Source organism: Rhinolophus sinicus, linkage group LG10 (assembly GCF_036562045.2).
Source record: "Rhinolophus sinicus isolate RSC01 linkage group LG10, ASM3656204v1, whole genome shotgun sequence".
In the NCBI taxonomy this organism is placed as follows: Eukaryota; Metazoa; Chordata; class Mammalia; order Chiroptera; family Rhinolophidae; genus Rhinolophus; species Rhinolophus sinicus.
Window position 1 is genome coordinate 35723197 of NC_133759.1, and position 18899 is coordinate 35742095.

The 18899-nt window shown below is 36.2% G+C and overlaps 1 protein-coding gene across 1 annotated transcript in view; it reads left to right on the forward strand.

The window, feature by feature from the left end:
• The window catches only part of NCK1 (NCK adaptor protein 1), an 80248-nt gene that overhangs the window by 17673 nt on the left and 43676 nt on the right, over positions 1-18899 (forward strand). The window lies entirely within an intron of this gene.

Consider the following 18899-nt stretch of genomic DNA (forward strand, 5'->3'; position numbering starts at 1 on the left):
TAACTTGTATTGTAATGGAAAAAAGTAAGTTATTGTTGCCCTTCTCATGATCAATAGCAGTCTAAGTAAGTATACTTTGGACTAAAGGGTAAGGTAAAAGGCAGGTAATTAAGGAAAGAAGTGTTTAAAAATGAAGGAGGAAGGAGAAAAAGTTCTTGAGAAATAACTGGTAAAAAGAGTCACCTAAAGCTTGTTTCCTTTGCCTCGGATTTCAACTTGCAGTAAATTAGCAGTTGAAAATTGCTTTGTCATTTGTATATAATTGGTGACTTTAGGTTATTTGCTAACTGGAATAAACATAACTTCCTTATCATGAAATTCAGATATAATTATCATTGAATTTATATTTCCATACTATTGGTGGTGGAATTTTTAGCGTTAGTTAAATGGATAGGGCAGGGAAGGACAATTATATAGCAGGCACAATACTAAGTATTTTACGTATTATTTTGTTTAATCTTCACAACAACCCTGTACATAGGTGTTACTGAAGCACAGAGAGGTTAAGTAACTTGCTCAATGTCATACACATAATAAATGACAGAACAAGAATTCAGCTGTAGTGTTTCTATTCTAATAGTTATCTTTTGTTCATCCCTTTGCTTTATTTTACAATTCCATTCAGTCACTGAGTCTTGTTGGCTTAAAAAAAAAACACCCAAAAAACCTTTATTGAGATATAATTCACATAACATAATTCTCTCATTAAAGTGCTGCACTTAAAGTTCAGTGGCTTTTAGTATTTTCACAGTTTTGCATCCATCACCACAATTTAGAACATTTACATGACACGAAAAAGAAACCCCACTCGTTTTGGTATTCACCTTCTAATATCCCCTTCCCTCTACCCTAGGCATCTATTAATCTACTTTCTGTCAATATAGATTTGTTCATTCTGGACATTTCATGTAAATAGAATCATATAATATGTGGTCCTTTGTGACTGGCTTCTTTCACAACATAATGTTTTAAGATTCATATTATAGCATGTATCAGTACTTCATTTCTTTTTATTATTGAATAATGTTCCATTGATATACCACACTGTATTTATTCATTAGTTGATGCACATTTGGATTGTTTTTCCCTTTGACTATTATGAGTAATACTGCTATGAACATTCATATACCACTTTTATTGTAAAATACATATAAAATTTACCATTTTAACCATTTTAAGCATATGGTTTTTTGGCTTTAAGTACCTACATACTGTTGTGTAACCATCACCACCATCTATTTCCAGAACTTCTTCATCTTCCTTAACTGAAACTCTGTGTCCATTAAACACTAACTTCTTATTCTGCCATCCAGCCCCCTAATCCCTGGCAACCACCGTTCTACTTTCAGTCTGTGTATTTGACTACTTAGGAACCTTGTGTAAGTGGAATCATACAATATTTGTCCTTTTGTGATTAGCTTATTTCACTTAGCATACTCTTTTCACGGTTTATCTATGTAGTAACGTGTCAAAATTTCCTTTCTAGGGCTGGTAATATTCCATTGATTGTATATTTCACATTTTATTTACCCATTCATCTTTTGATGGACACTTTGGTTGCTTCTGCTTTCTGGCTGTTGTGAATAATACTTTTATGAATTTGTCCATTCAAGATATCCTTTCAAGACCCTGTTTTCATTTCTTTTGGGTATGTACCTAGAAATAGAATTACTGAATCATATGGTAATTTTGTTTTTAATTTTTTGAGGAACGACTAACTGCTTTCCACAGTGGCTGAACCGTTTTACATTTATCTCTACCAGCAGTGCACAAGGGTTCTACTTTCCCTGTGTCTTCACTAATACTTGTTATTTTCTGGTTTTTGATAATAGCAGTCCTAATTGAGTGTGAGGTGGCATCTCACTGTGGTATTGATTTGCATTTTTCTAATGATAGTAATGTTGAGCATCTTGTGGTTCATGGCTATTTGTGTATATTTGGAGAAATGTCTATTCAGGTCCTTTGCCCATTTTTTAACTGGGTTGTTTATTTTTTGTTGTAAGGATTTTTTTTTTTTTTGATTTTTTTTTTTAATTTATTGGGGTGACAATTTTTAGTAAAATTACATAGATTTCAGGTGTACAATTCTGTATTGTAAGGATTTCTTAAAAATAATCATATTCTGGCTATGAATCTCCTTTTAGATATGTGACTTGCAAATATTATCTTCCGTTTCATGATCGTGTCCTTTGATGCACTAAAGAGTTTAATTTTGATGAAGTATAATCTGTTTTTTCCAATCTGTTGCCTTGCTTTTGGTGTCAGATCTAAAAAATTATTGCCAAATCCAATGTCATGAAACTTTTGCTCTTCTTCAAAGAATTTTATAGTTTCAGCTCTTACACTTAGGTCTTTAGTCCATTTTGAGTTATTTTTGTATATGGTGTAATGTAAGTGTTCAACTTCATTCTATGTTTTTATGTCTATATATGTTTTCATTTCTCTTGGTGTATAACTAGGAATGGAATTCCTGGGTTATATGGTAACTATGTTTAACCTGTTGAGGAATAGCTGGGCTGTTTTTCAAAGTGGCTGCAGCATTTTACATTCCCACCAGCAGTGTATAAGGGTTCTAATTTTTCCATGGCTTTTTCAATCCAGGCCACATTACCTTTCTGACTGCCTTCGTCCAGCAATTTCCTTGGTGGGCCTCTGTTGATAATCCCACTACTCTGCCTTGCTGCTGTCCCCTGTCACCAATCTATAACACTGTTGATTGTGTCATAAAGGTTTACAGGTGAAAGGAACTGTAGATAATAATGGAAGTTAAGCCATTCATTTTACAATTGATAAAACTTAAGAGAAGTTAAGAAATTTGACTTAATGTTATAAAGTAATGGTGTCAAGACTAGATACCCTACTACGCATATAGCTTTCATTTTATTAAATCATCATGTTTCCCTTTTCTGTGTCTAAAACTTTTTGTATTAACCAGATGTCCTCCCTATTCTCTAAAGTACAATCTAAAAGCAAAGAGTTGTATGCAGATAACTTACTTGGCAGATGATCCTGGGGAACAAGAGCAAGGAAGGTATCAAGGTGAATGAAAGAAGAAAAGCCAAGGGGGGTGGGAGATGAGGGTCAGGGGGATCGAATATATATATGGTGATGGAAGGAGAACTGACTCTGGGTGATGAACACACAATGGGATTTATAGATGATGTAATACAGAATTGTACACCTGAAATCTATGTAATTTTACTAACAATTGTCACCCCAATAAATTTAATTAAAAAAAAAAAAAAAGAAGAATGTGTTACCGAGTTCTTCACTGCTTCTGCAACTAGGGCTCAATCCCAGTGAGAACTTCTAAGGACCAAGCTACTTCTCAAATTGTCCACTCGTGGATGGGCAGAAATAAACCGTATCATCTCCTCTTGTTCTCCCATCAGTTGACAGTTGCCCTAGGAGGTATAAATTCTTTCTCCTTCCTCCTCCACTTTAGGGCTGCACACAAGAGCAGTCCCAGGGCAGAAAGCAAATGAATTACAGTCAAAAGCTATCTGGAACCATGAGCCTAAGCTTATGATTAGTGTGGTAGGCTAAATGATGGTCTCCCAAAGATGTCCGCATCCTCTAAACCTGTGGATATGTTACCTTGCATGGCAGAGGGACTTGACAAATTTTCCTGGATTACTCCTGGGCCCAGTGTAATCACAAGAGCCTTGTAGGAGGGAGGCAGAACGTAAGTCCAAGAAAGAAGTGGCAATGGAAGCAGCGATCATGATGTGGCCAGTAGCTAAGGAAATAAACCAGGAATGGCTTTTCCTCCCAGAGCCTGCTGAACGAATGTAGACTTTGATTTTAGTTCTATAAAACCTGTTTGGACCTTCTTATCTCCAGAACTTAAAGGTAACAAATTTGTGTTTTTTAAAATTTATTGATTTTCCAATTACAGTTAAATTAGTGTTGTTTTAAGCCCCTAAATTCCTGGCAATTTGTCACACAGCAGTATGAAACCTACAGCTAGAATCAGAGGAGAGGCCAAGAGTATGAAGTATAAGAGATTTCTGATAGAGTCTACCTCTTTCTATTGGCCTCTCCTTTGATTCTTTCTAGCTGTACTGGTTTTCTACTGCTGTGTAACAAATTACCACAAACCTGCTTCTGGCTCTGCTTAGATCTGCTTGGACCCTGCATTGTTTCTGATCCATTATTGAATCACTGTAATCTCTTCCACAGAAATTTAAGGATTTGTGGTGTAAGCTAGTGCTACCTGCTGCTGCAGCTGGTGTTGAGACAGGAATTAATATTCATCAGCTCCTTCTTTCACGAATACCCATTCTAGATTTTCTTTATGCTGGGTCAGCAGCTCAGCTCCTCTAGGTTGCTTGTGACCTCTAGACTTTCATCTTTGAGGGATTTGAGCCCTTAGTCACCTTGCCTTTTTTGGACCATGGTTGCTGCAATTTCTTGCTTATTGTAGTACCAAACATAGAAACACCCTGAGTTCCACACAGACTGCTCCCTACCCTCACTGGGAACAGCAAGTCCTAATGATAATCAGAGGCAGTTATCGCTGTTAGTATAGTTATTCATTTCTTTGCTTGCTAGTCTGTCAGTTTGAGGAGCCCTAAGGTGGTTGTAGCTTTTAGGTTCAGTGGAACCCTTATTTACTGTGTCCCCTGGTGGAAGCATTACCCTCAGGATCTCTAATACAGGTGAGGTTTTGATTTGTGGGGATGGGAAACCCACATTCCACAAGTGAGTTACTGGGATTGATGGTGAAAAGAATCAATCCAACTTTTACCCCTTGGTTTCTGTATTTATGCGTTCTAGATATTAGGGGTATATCACCATAGCCATGGGTTCCGTGCATATACATCTGGAAGACCTACAGGGTGACTTTTTAGTTGAGCCTTTAATATGCAATTCCACCATTCTGTGAGTCTGGCAGTTTCCTGGTGATGTGACCTGTGGAGGGCCTAGTGAATGCCATGGTCAAACGCTTATTATCACATGCATACTTCGTTTTATTGAACTTCTTGTTTTTTGTTTTTGTTTTGCTTTTTTATAAATCGAAGCCGTGACCCTCCACCAGCAAAAACATCATGACTTACTTTATTGCTATATTTGCTTTATTGCAGTGGTCGGAACCCGAACCCACATTGTCTCTGAGATATGCCTGTATTTCTCTTTTACCGTTAAATGGGTCCTTTGCTTATAGTGATGTTATGAAGGATCCCGTTTTGATAAAGCAAACATTTTGAAGCCACTGGATGGCGGTGCGAGGCAGAGGTACTGTAAATGTTGAGGGAAACTTGGGGTAGGAGAAGGCAGTCTCGTTTCTAGAGTAAGTGTGAATTCTGCTTCCTCTTAGAATGCAAGATTCCCAACCCCATCTTGCCACATGTTTAGCTCTATGTCTGAGAAGCTGCTATTTGTATTCTGCAGTGATCCTGATGTTGCTAGAGTTTTGTCTTTTTTAGTAAGGTTTTTTTTTTAAATTATATTTTTCAAAAGTAAGTTAATGATGTTTTTGATAAGAGGATCTGATGAACAGAAGTTTCAAATTTTAATATGGTCAACTATGTGATCCCGTTTATAAGGAATTCAAGAAAAGACAAACTATAGTGACAAGAGATGGTTGCCATGGGGTAGAGGATTGACTGTAAAGGGGCACAAGGGAACTTTTTAGGGTGATGAAATGTTTTAGATCATGATTGTGGTGCAGGTTATGCAATTTTATATAGTTGTCAAGATTCATTAAACTCTACACTTAAAATCAGTGAATTTTGTATGTGAATTATTTCACAACTGATTTTAAGGAAAGAAGAGGATTTAATGTACTCATTTGTCAATCTTTTTTATATTTATTTTTTCCTTTATAGTTTATGCTTTTTGATTCTTAAGTTTGAGAAACTCTTCCCTTCTCTGGGATATTTTTCCCCCCAATTTTTCATTTTATTAATTTCTACTCTTTATTTCCCATGTCTTAAAACGTACCTAGGATTTGTTTTAATCAGGTAGAGTAAGACACACAGAGACGGAATGACTAGATTGAAGGAAGAAGTTTTTACTCACAGTTCCCCAGAAACAGGAGGCCTAGCATATGCCATGCCATGCCACGCAGAGACACATGTGGAAGCACCAGCATTGGTCAGGAGGTAGAAGAAGCAAGGGGAAAGCATGGGCTAGAGCTTTTATTGTGGTTTCTGTGGAAAGGAATGAGTGAAGAGGGCCTACCCTTCATCAGTTTTGAGCAAGTGGAGGATTGGATAGTTTGAATAATTTATAGCTCTGAGTGATATGGGTGGTCTCTAATTGTGTAGTACCTGGCCCTGGGGTGATGTAGGGTAGGGGGAATATGGGCTCTGGATTGGTTGGTTGTATATCAAAGATATGCTCTCAGGTAAATTGTTTGCTATCTCTAGGAATTAGGTAACCCTGGGAGTGACAGTCTCTCCCTGGGTGCAAAGGGCTCTGCCATGTAAGAGCATCATAAATTCTAGGGAAAAAAATTATTAATACATTTTGCTTTCTTTGGGCTTATTCTGTTGTCTCTTTTCAGTTTCTTGATTGAAAATGTATTAGTTAAGCATATTCAGTTTTACTGTTTTGTTACAAATGCATTAAGGCTGTAATTTGAGCTGGACTCCACATTTTGATAGTATAATACTTTTATTGTCATTTTGTTCTTATTTTTAATTACTAGTGTAATTCTCTTTTTAATTTTTTTGTTTAGGAGTCCATTTTTAAGTTTCCAAACATTTGAAAAATGCTTTATTGGTGATTTCAACATTATGTTATGGTCAGAGTATGGTCTTAGATATGTAAGTTCTTTGTAATTTTTTCATGTCTTCCTTTGTGACTCTACATGATCAATTTTTGAAAATGTTCCATGTGTACTTAAAAGTAATTATATCCTCATTTTTTTGCTTGGTAAAGCATTCTCTATATAACTATTAGATTAAATTTAGTAATTTTGTGGATCAAGTATTCTATATCCTTACTTAGTTTTGGCTTTCTGATGTACCAGTTTCTAAGTAAATTAGAGGCTCATGCAGTGGTTGAAGATTGATTATTGTTTTTCTTGTCGTTTATTACTTTTTGCCTTAATTTAAGAGTGAGGTATACCGGGGCTGCCAAAAAAATGTATACAAGTAGACGCTTTGGTCAGTGTTGCTCGAGCAATAGTTTGCCGTAATCAAAAGTGTCTGGATGCTGATGGTAACCACTTTGAGTACCTCTTGTAATTGCAGAAGTCAAACGTGACTTTTACTCGTCTTTTGTTATCAGTATATATTGAGTATTACAATTTTAATATAATTTTCATGTGTATACATGTTTTTGGTACCCTCTGTATAAGGTTTTGGTATTTTTTAAGTTAATATTTTTTTACTGTATATTGTACATCTCCTATTAATGTTGCAGTATTATTGTTTTGTCTGATTAAAATTGCTGCATTGCCTTTTTTTGTGCGTTGGTGTTTGCCAAGATATTTTTTCCTTTATTTTTATCCTTTCTGTCATATTAGCAGCATTAGTTGAATTTTGTATTTATTTTTATATCTGAACTCATAACTTTTTAAAACTGAGCTAAACTCATTTATATCTAATTTATGGTATAGCTGACTCTTGAACTTCATGGAGGTTAGGGGCTCCAACTCCTGTCACAGTTGAAAATCCGCATATAACTTTTGATCCCTCAGAAACTTAGTTTTCTCTTGGTATTGCGGGGGGTTGGTTCCAGGACCCCCATGGATACCAAAATCTGTGGATTTTTAAGTCCTGTATATAAAATGGCATACATCAGTGCATACAGTTGGCCCTTTGCGTCCGCGGACTCCAAACTGTGCATTGAGAACAGTACAGGTATTTATTGAAAAACATCTGTGTACAAGTGGGCCCACACGGTTCAAACCCATGTTGTTCAAGGGGTCAGTTGTATAAATAGACTTGTTTCTTTCTTGTTTTGTTCACCACACTTTCTTCTCTCTTTTCTTGTCTTTTGATAAATTGATAATTGAATACTGCCCATAACTCAGGCTGTAACAAAGTGGAAACGTAGAATCTTAACCATTGCCGTCATTGGCACAGGTATCATATACTTATCAGCCTCAGTCCCCAGGTCCTTGTGTGCATAATATGCTAGGAACTGGCGATACAGTGATAAACAAGAGTGCTATCCTTGATCAAACATCTTGTAATTTAATTTCTTCTGGAATATTGTTTCTATCTTAATGATGGTATTCCTAAAAGAACTTGAAAGTAGAATTGGAAGTTTTTACCTTTCAAAAGTACTAAAAATAAATTATAATAAAATAGTTCGATGATAAGATTTTCAGGGAAAAAAGTATGTTTCTTTATAATAGCAAAATTGATTGTTAATTTATTTTAGTAATGTTTTGAAGTTCTTACGTTGCAAGTCTTTTGCATCTTTGGTTACATTTTTTCCTAAGTATTTTATTCTTTTTGATGCTATTGTAAATGGAATAATTTTCTTCATATTCTTTTCAGATTGTTCATTGTTAGTTTTAGAATGCAACTCATTTTTGCGTATTGATTTTATATCCTGCTATTTTTGCTGCGCATTTACACCAGTTTAACTTTGATAACAAAAATTCTCCTATACAGCTGGATTCCCACTTCCTTTCAGTTATTGATGTCACAGAAATACATCTTTAAACAATGTGTGTCCAAAAACATAAACTAATAAATTTTTTTAATGCGTTAGTCCCTTATGGTAGAAAACAAATGTGGAGTTAGAAACCAAAGTTAAAATGATACTAGCTTTTAGACTAATACTTGCTTTTTAAAAATTGTTTGTTAGTCCCTCAAATCATGTAGGACACAGAAAGTGGAGTTACAAACTGAAGTTTCAGTAATATCTTTTATAATTGCTCATGTATTTACCTTTATTGAAATCTGCATTTCTTCATATCGGCTTTGAATTACTGTCTAGTATCCTTTCATTTCAACCTGTAGGAAGTACCCTTTATATATATATTTTTTTAATTAAAGTTTATTGGGGTGATGATTGTTAGTAAAATTACATAGATTTCAGGTGCACACTTCTGTATTACATCATCTATAAACCGCATTGTGTCCACCACCCAGAGTCAGTTCTCCTTCCATCACCATATATTTGATCCCCTTTACCCTCATCTACCACCCCCCTCCCCCCTTACCCTTTGGTAACCACTAAACTATTGTCTGTGTCTATGAGTTTTTATTTCTCATTTGTTTGTCTTGTTCTTTTGTTGTTTGGTTTATATACCACATATCAGTGAAATCATATGGTTCTCTGCTTTTTCTGTCTGACTTATTTCGCTTAGCACCCTTTATGTTTCTTATTGGGCAGGTCTAGTGGTAATGAACTTCAGCTTTTGTTTATCTGGGAATGTCTTAATTTCTTCCTCACTTTTGAAGGACAGTTTTACTGATTATTGGATTTTAATTGACAGGTTTTTTTTCTTTCAGTATTTTTAATATATCACCCTAGTCTCTTCTAGCTTCCAAAGTTTCTGATGAGAAATCTGATGATATTATTGAGGATCACTTGTATGTGATGAATTGCTTCTGTCTTGCTGCTTTTAGGATGCTGTCTTTCAATGTTTTCATTATAATGTATCTCAGTATAGGTCTCTTTGAGTTTATCCTACATGGAGTTTGTTGAACTTCTTGGATGTTTATATTCACATCCTTCATCAAGTTTGGTCTGTTTTTAGCCATTGTTTCTTTAAATAAGCTGTTTCCCTCTTCTGGCACTCCCACAATACATATGTTAGTCCTTTTGCTGGTATCCTATAGGTCTCTTATTCTGTGTTTACTTTTCTTCAGCCTTTTTTCTTTGTATTTTTCAGGCTTGATCATTTCAATTACCCTATCTTCATGTTTACTGATTCTTTCTTCTGTCTGCTCAGATCTACCATTTGAATCCCTATAGTGAATTTTTAATTCTTGTTATGTGTGTTTCATCTCCAGAATTTCTTTTTAGTTTCTTTTTTAGGTTTTTCATTTCTATAGCTAGTCCTTTTTTGTTGTTGTTGTTTAAATACATTGTTTACTTTCTCCACATCTTCCTTTAGTTATTTGAACATCTTTAATGTGTTTCTTTAAAGTCTTTGTGTTGTAGGTTTGTCATCTGGTCTTTCTCTGGGATGGTTACTGTTGGTTTATTTTGCCCTTTGAATGGGCCATGTTTTCCTGTTTCTTTGTAGTCCTTGTGATTTTTTTTGTTGTTAAAAACTGAATGCTTAAATCTCATAATATGGTAAATCTGGAAATCAGATTCTCCTCTTTCCCCAGGGCTTACTGAGGGGTTTTGTTTGTTTTGTTTTTGATTGTTGCCGGCTAGCTCTGTGCCAGGAATCACTCTGAGGTACAACCTTAAACTCTCCTCAGGTCTTTGCTGAGTTTGTGCCTTCTTCTGGGTATGTGTGGTGACTTTCTAAATTCCCCTGCTCCTACTTCTTTAATGTCTGGCTCCCAAAAGGGGAAACAGACAAAAATGAAGGAAGAAAGGGAAAAAAAAGGTGCCAGCCTGATAGATCCCCTTCAGCCTGAGGGAGAAGGGTTTATACAATTGTGTGTGTGTGTGTGCACGCGCGCGCGCGCGCACTCAACAATGGCTGCCTTCCTCTGTGTCAGCACCTCAGTGATCAGAAGCAGCAATCAGCTGTCAGAACACAGATCCCTGAATACAAGATCCTTATTGCCCACCTTCGCTCCCATAGCTACTCCTGGAACTAATGTACAGCCGCATGGCACAGTGCTGGGGTGGGTGGAGGATGGGTAGTCATTGCCAGAATAAGAGCTGAAATTAACCAAAATTTACAGACCCATCCTTCCCCTGGAAATTTCAAGTCTTAGAGTCCAGAGTTCTAAAATACTTATATCAGACATATTCTGCTAGTACAATTGTTGTCTAGGTGATGAGACAGATTCTTGGTGCTTCCTACTCCACCGTCTTCCCAGAATCTTCTATAACTTTACAAAAAAATGTTTTGTTATAGTTTGAAAGAATTCTTATCTTTTTCTCCTGATTTTCAGGAACCCCAGAACAGTAAGTTCATTGTGACTCAAAGCAAATACATTTGACACTTTCCATTTAGCTTTCAAGTCTAGATAGCAAGCATTTAAAGGAGACTCAAACATGATACTTTCTTTTCCTCTTAAGAATAAACTAAATGCTTCAAACTAGAAGAGGGTGAGATTGGAAACAGACTACTTAAGGAGGCGAATACCTTCATTACTACTAAGGTAGCGGTAATGAGAATGGAGATACTGGATTCGTTTCAGTCCTCTGAAGGAGGTAAAAAGGACATGATTGAGATGTGGGGACTGACTGAATAGGGTTGATTAATGCAGATAACTGGATTAATGGTGGTACTATTTATCGAATTATAGAACACAGAAGCAGAAACTGTAGAGAAAGTTAGCGTGAGGTGCCTGTGTCGTAGACAAGCACAATGCTTTACAATTTAGAAAGCATTTTTAGACCTAGGAATTTAAGTTATTGAATAAAAATTACGTAAGCACATGGAGGGAATGAGGGGGAATTAGAATTAAGTGCAGCAATTAGGGTGAAAATACTCAAACGTTATGATTAATTGCATGTTAAATGTGTGTGGGATTTCAGGTGACCGCAAGTTTGGTGGGTGTCAGGAGAATATGATAGCTAAAAGTGATGACATAATCTAAACCTTATTTATACTGAACAGCATGGGGAAATGGTAGTTCTACCATAATGGTAGTACCCTGTGCTGTGTGTATTCTTTTGAAAATACAACTTGGAGTTACACTTTCAAAAGAGAGTAATTAGAATATAAAAGAGTAAGGGTTGGAATAGTGAAGGGTTAATATAATGAAAAAATTAGAAAACAACAATACAGTCTGGGTTTGTTTAGTCCAGAAAATTTAAGGGGGTCTTAAATCATACTTTTGGCACTCAAAAGAGACTTTGATATTATCTGATTTAGTTCCCTTATTTTGCAGATACAAGAAAATAGAGTTTCAGGGAGGTTGTCATGGCTAATAGCAGAGCAGTGTCTGGAACCCAAGTGTGTGGTTCAAAAGGAAATTGAATGTGTCATAAACATATTTTACTTACAGGGGCATTGAAGCCGGGCTGGGACTAGGGTGAGGTTAGCAAGTTGCCTAGGGTACAAAATTGAAGGAGGCAGTTACTCCTAGGTGCAGGCTCTATACTTGCATGATCCTTATTTATTAAAGTAATATATGAACATGTTTTAAAATGTCAGATAATGGTAAGAGCACCTCTCAGCCCTCCAGATTAGAGATAGCTGGATGGTAATGGTAAAAGGGAATTATACTTTTTAGACCTAGCTCTCTGCAGTAATCTAACAGTTTGCGAGAATTTATGGAGCATTGCTTCACTTCATGTAAGAACAATGTGGGGTGTTCTGTTCTCAGTCCTGACTGATTCCTACTCTCCTCTTTTCCTGGAATCAGATCTCCGAGACTAGATTTTCTTCCTTTGTGCTTTTAAAGCTGTTTAAAAAAAAAAAAAAAAAAAAGCTTTTTTTCACCTACACAGCCCCTTGGGGGTTCTCAGTCTTGGCTGAAGAGTTAAGAGAATCTAGACAATCCTCTCATTTCCTCTACCTTGCAGCTCACATAGCCAAATATGGAAGCGATTTAGAGATAACAGTAAACAGAAATGAGAGATAGCCCTAATCTTTTACTGACTTTTACTTTTACTGACATGGCTTCTGGACTTTAGTTACTGACTCCCATTTGTTTTTGAGGGTGGAGTCACCTAGTTCAGTTCCATTCCTCTTAGGTACAGGACATGTTTATTTATGAGGGTTCTTTTCCCCAGCGCTTAGGGTTAGAGGCAGTGTAGGCCCAAAAAAATCCCACTTCCATGTCTCAGAAGATAATTTGTATTTTCCAGATGGATGACACGTGGAGTAGACAAGCTCTCCTCCAAATATTAGTGATTTCCTTTTTGGCATTATCCTATGTGAGGAGAATAAATCCAGAATGCACAGCCTTTGTCTTAGAACTAATGGGTATAAACTTGTTTTGCTGCTTCTCTGGATCTGCCCTGTTTTATATCTGATATCTCGCTTGCCTCCTTAGGACCATTATGTATTTTTTGTTCTTTAGGCCTTTGAGTTCAAAACAGGCCATTTGTTTTTATATTGCATTTTAAAATAGGTGGATTCTGGGAGCTAAGATTTTATAAAGTGAAAAAATAGGTAGGTGGTTTTATTGATCCAGTCAGAGATAGTTAAATGTATAAAGAATAGCAGCACATTAAACCTAATTTGCAGATGCAGTTGGCATAGTTTGTGATGCTAATGGGAGCAGAAGAAATTTAAAATAAATCAGTATTACACTAGCCTATAAGCTCTTCCATGACAGCTTTGTGAGCTGGGTAGCTCACTGTGCCTGGACATAGTAGGACCTCAAAAAAACTAGTAAACATGTTTATAAGTGAAAGCCTGATAAAAATCAGTGATTTGGGGCAGCCTGTTGGCTCAGTTGGTTAGAGCACAAGCTCTGAACAACAGGGTTGCCGGTTCAATTCCCACATGGGCCAGTGAGCTGCGCCCTCCACAACTAGAATGAAACCAGTGACCTGACCTGGAGCTGTTGGGTCCTGGAAAAACACACTGTTCCCCAATAAAAAATCAAAAAAATCAAAAAAAAATCAGTGATTTGGTTGTTTATAAGCCCCACATAGTGTTCAGTGTTACCTTTCTTTAAATCCATCCCAAAGTGTTTATACACACACACACGCGCACGCACGCACGCACACACACACGTCAAATTGGAGAATATCTATACTTGCTAGTGTTAGAATTTCCTTAATCTCCATCTAGCTTTTTTCAATCTTTGTTTTTGTTCATTTTTTCTTCCACTTGAAGTCTTCTTTCTTATAGTGTGTTCTTTTCTCCTTTAAATTTGACAGTCTTTTTTTCAATCAGTTCAGGTGCCTATTATCTTATATATTGGCCCTATTTTTGTTTTAACAGAAAGGTAATTTTTGGTTTATGAAATGAAAAATCCAGGGATTTTTCAGCAGTTCTGTTAAATTCTAATAGTTCTGTAAACTTCATATTTGTATAAATTTTCACATGGTTATCTCTCTCAGATAATCTATCAGGTTTTTTCTTTTTTTCCTGGAATCTTGCTCTAATTTGGACTATTTATTCTACACCTACGTCAAAGCTAAATTTACTTTTGCTAGCATCTTGGAAATTTCTTTTGCCTTTCTTACTGGTTTCCCTGCTTCCTAGATCCTATGTCTTCCTTTCTCTTGCTCTACTCTATTTGGAACTAAATTTTTTGAGCATGCATGTCTCTGAAAATGACTTTATTCTTCTCTTATATTTAATTGATAGTTTGGCTCTATTTAGGGGAGTTATTGTTTAGTAGATAAGAGTTTCAGCTTTGCAAGATGAAAATTGTTCTGGAGATGGATGGTGGTAATCGTTCCTCAATTGAACTGTACACTTAAAAATGGTTTGGATGATAAATTGTATGTGTACTGTATTAGTTAGCTAGGGCTGCCAAATTAGTATCAGACTGGGTGGCTTAAACAACAGAAATTTATTGTCTCAAAATTTTGGAGGCCAAAGTCTAAGAAATCAAGTTGTCATCAGGGTTGGTTTCTCCTGAGGCCTTTCTTGTTGGCTTATAGGTGGTTGTCTTCTCTCAGTGTCTTCATAGGGTCTTCGCACTGAGTGTATCTGTGTCCTAATTGGCTCCTCCTATAATGACACCAGTCATACTGAATTAGGGCCCATCCTAGTGACCTCATTTTTACCTTAATTACCTCTTTAAAGACACTATTTCCAATACAGCCCCAGTCTGCGGTACTGGAGGTTGGGACTTCAGTGTCTGAATTTTGGGGGTAGGGCTGGAATTCAGCCCATAACAGATGTTTTTACCACAATATAAAAAAATACATATAAGGAAATTTAGTCAGTAATATTGTAATAACTATGTATGGTGTCAGATGGGTACTTAGACTTATCAGAGTGATCACTTTGTAAGGTATATAAATGTCTAAGCACTATGTTTTATACCTGAAACTAATATAATACAGTGTGTCAACTGTAATTGAAAAATATGTTAAAAAAAATTTTTTTTGGTAAAGAATGAGTAGTAGTATGAAGAACACGTATGCATCATCCAGAAACTGCAGTTAAGGATACTGTCCATTATATTGTAAATAATATATATACATATATGCATAACACACAAAGAAAATGAAAATGAAAAATAAATACCATTGCACTCTTCTCATAAGCAACCTGAGGTGACTTCTGAAAATGGTTCACTATTCACTTGACCCAGAGAATCCCACAAAATCATGCAAATTGAGAGGTTCAAATCTTCATGTTCACTTTAAGAACACTCGTGAAACGGCCCAGGCCATCAGAAGTATGCATATCCAAACAGCCACGAAGTATGTATAGGATGTCCTGTTACAGAAGCAATCTGTGCCATTCCGTCGTTATCATGGTGGAGTTGGGAGGTGTACCCAGGCCAAACAGTGGGGCGGGACGTAGGGTTGGTGGCCCAAAAAGAGTGCAGAATTTTTACTGCACTTGCTTACAAATGCAGAGAGGAATGCTGCACTGAAGGGTTTAGATGTAGACTCTCTGGTCACTGAGCACATCCAGGTGAACAAAGCTCCCAAGATGCTGAGCGGAGTTTACAGAGCTCAGGGCGGATTAACCCACACACGAGCTCTCCCTGCCACACTGACCTGGTCCTCATGAAAAGGAGCAGATTGTTGCTAAACCAGAAGAGGAGGTTGCACAGAAGAAAAAGATACCCTAGAAGAAACGGAAGAAACAAAACCTTAGGGTCTGGGAGTAAATACAGCATCAAATAAATCCTAATAAAAGTAAAAAAAAAAAAAATTACAGTCAATTATCAACCCATTTATGTTTAAGTTCCATGTAGTACAATAAAGATTAGATGAGTTAATGTGTTTACATTTGTTGTATTAATTATGACATTGAATTCATTGTTACATTTTTTTCATAGTTAGTGGTTCATACCATAATTATTTGTTCATAATTTAGCAAGATTATTATATTGCTTTTACTTTAGCTATAACACATAATGGCTTCGTCTTTAGATTATATAAAAATGTAGTAATTTTAAGATTATAGAATGGTGATATGTTCTTCATATGTTCTTGGTATATAGTTTGTTGTAATTCAGAGAGGGATAAGAAAACTTTTGTGATGCCTGACAAAGTAATCATATAGGGAGTAAAGCCTTGTATATATAAGGCATAATTAAATTAGTTGTTGAAGAAATAGATTTATAGTTGATATTTTTTCAGGGAAGTTTTGCTTGATGTGCCTTTCTTTACTCTCAGGCCTTTGCGCAGTGTACTCCTACTCTGTAATAACTACTCAGTCAATTTGTTGAAAGTGAATGAATTTTGGTATATACAGGACTTTTGTCTTTGTTGTTATTTTCTGCTTTCTCATATGGGGGGTGTTTTCAAAGTAGTATTTACAAAAGTGAATAGTATAAAGTGGCATTTTATTTGATATATATATATATATATATATATATATATATATATATTTATTTATTTATTTTTAAGGCCTTGATTTTAAGTAGACTATTTCAGATTACTCTGTAATTTTAAATTTTCCCTATGTTGGGATTTTTATCCATGTTGTTTCACTAGTAAGACTGTTTAACAATTAAAATTACTTGACAAAATAGTAAGTTTAAAATATTGAATAGAATATAATCATCTTATAAATTGCCTTGTCTTTTTGCATTACTTATAGCATATTGAAGTTAGTTATTTGGGGATTTTTTTTTCCCCCCTTAATTGTTTACTGAGAGATCTGTAGCCCAACCAAACTTCCGGAGTTAGTCACTTGGGTATTGTCACTCTGCTGATTTTCATCAGAAACAGGAAATTGTCAAGTTATGTGTTAAAGTACAGCAGATTCTAAAATTGCATTTGTACTAGCGCGAGAGATTTCCCTTTAGAATTTTTTCTATTACTAGTTGATTCCTTACTTTTTCCTCAGACTATAACAACTGGCTTGCCAAAAATGGTGATATTTATCATGACCTATATACATAGTAAACAGTGCCCTTCCTCATGGGTTACATTTCATACACAATATGATTGATAAAGTGATTTGACAAACTTAGTGTCATTAATATATAGATACACCTAATGAATTTGTAAAGGTAAGTTGGGGAAGAACATGGTTTTAGGTGTTTGGCCTGATATTAATTATTCCCATATTTTGGTTAATAGGACCTTTTAGGGAGTCCACAAGGCCAAAACTATTTTCATATACTAGGATGTTCATTTCCATTTTTACTTGGAGTTTCTAGAGACTGCATAAAATGCAATGACATTTTATAAGATGTCAACATTTGGGAGATCTGCAAAACTCAGTGAATGTATATTGCGTGATGATACAGAATCATACATGAGTAAAAAAGGTCCATTTAAAGTATAAGTCAGACCAATGAATGTTTTCTGCTATATATTTATTTTAGTTTACATGTAGTAAGAATCACACTTTTTGGAGTGTGAATGAGATTTGAGATATGCTTAGAGGTTATGTCATCACTCCCACAGTCTAAATAAAGAGTAGTTTTTTCACCCCCTCTCAAGAAAATAAAATTCCCTCATGCTTTGTAGTCAGACTCTTCCCCCTTACCATTAACCTGTGAAAACCACTGACCTCTTCCCTGTCCCTATAGATTTGCCTTTTCCAGAATGTCATACATAGCCTTTTCAGTCTGGATCAAAAAGAAGCTGCCAAACTGTTACCCATACTGACTGTACTATATTTGCATTCCCACAAGCAATGCATGAGTTCCAGTTGTTCTGCGTCCTCATCGGCATCTGGTAGTATAAGGTTTTTGTTTGTTTGTTTCCCTTTCCCTTCCCTTCCCATCCCCATCTCTCACCCTCTCTGCCTCTCTCCCTCTCTCCAACTCTCCCTCTTCGTTTCCCTCCCTCCCTGTCCCCCCTCTCTCTTCCCGTCCCCTGTCTCCCTCTCTCCCCATCTCCCCTCTCCTTCTTCCCCCCTTTCCTTTTTTCTCCACCTCCTTTTGTAAGCCATTTAATAGCTATGTAGTGATACCATTTTGTATTTATATATAATTTGCATTCTTGTAATAACTAATGATGTTGAGTATCTTTTCATGTTCTTATATGACATTCAAATATCTTGTTTGGTGAAATACCTGTTCAAATATTTTGTCCATTTAAAAATGTTAAATGTTTAAATATTTTTCCCCCGTGGCTTTGCTGAGTACAGCCAGCTTTCCCCAGGCTGGAATCACATGCCAGTAGTTTTACAGGCCTGGTTCCCCACAGCTTTGGGTTGAAACCCAGGTGATGGCCTACTCTTTTGAAACAGAAGAGGCAGCCTTAGTCATCTCTGAATTGCCTTTGGGATTCTTCTTTTCTTGTCCTGAAGAATATCTGTGGTCCCATCCTGTAAAATCTAAGAAGGCCAGCCAAAAGTCTCCTTCATTCCTTCCAGTCTCCTTCCAGTTCACATTGGCTGTTTCCTGTTAGGGTGGCTGATTGAGTCTGTGGCTCACCCCCGTACTAGTCTCTCTCTATGTGGTCCCTCAGCCACATCCTTAGTATTCTTTTCTGAACATGTTTTCTCAGTTTTTGCAATATGGATAGGTTGAGAATTTTTCAACTTTAAAAATTTAAATTTCTGCTTCCTTTTTGATTAACAATTTCATTTTTATTTCTCTTCTCACAGTTTACTATAAGCATTCAAGAGAAGCCAAGCTGCACCTTCAACACTGCTTGAAATAGCTTCAGCTAGATAATCCAATTTTATCCTTATAAGTTCTACTTTCCACAGAACACTAGGACATTAACACAATTTAGCCAAGCTCTTTGTCATTTTATAACAAGTCCCTGATAATGTGTTTCTCATTTCCTTCCATCTG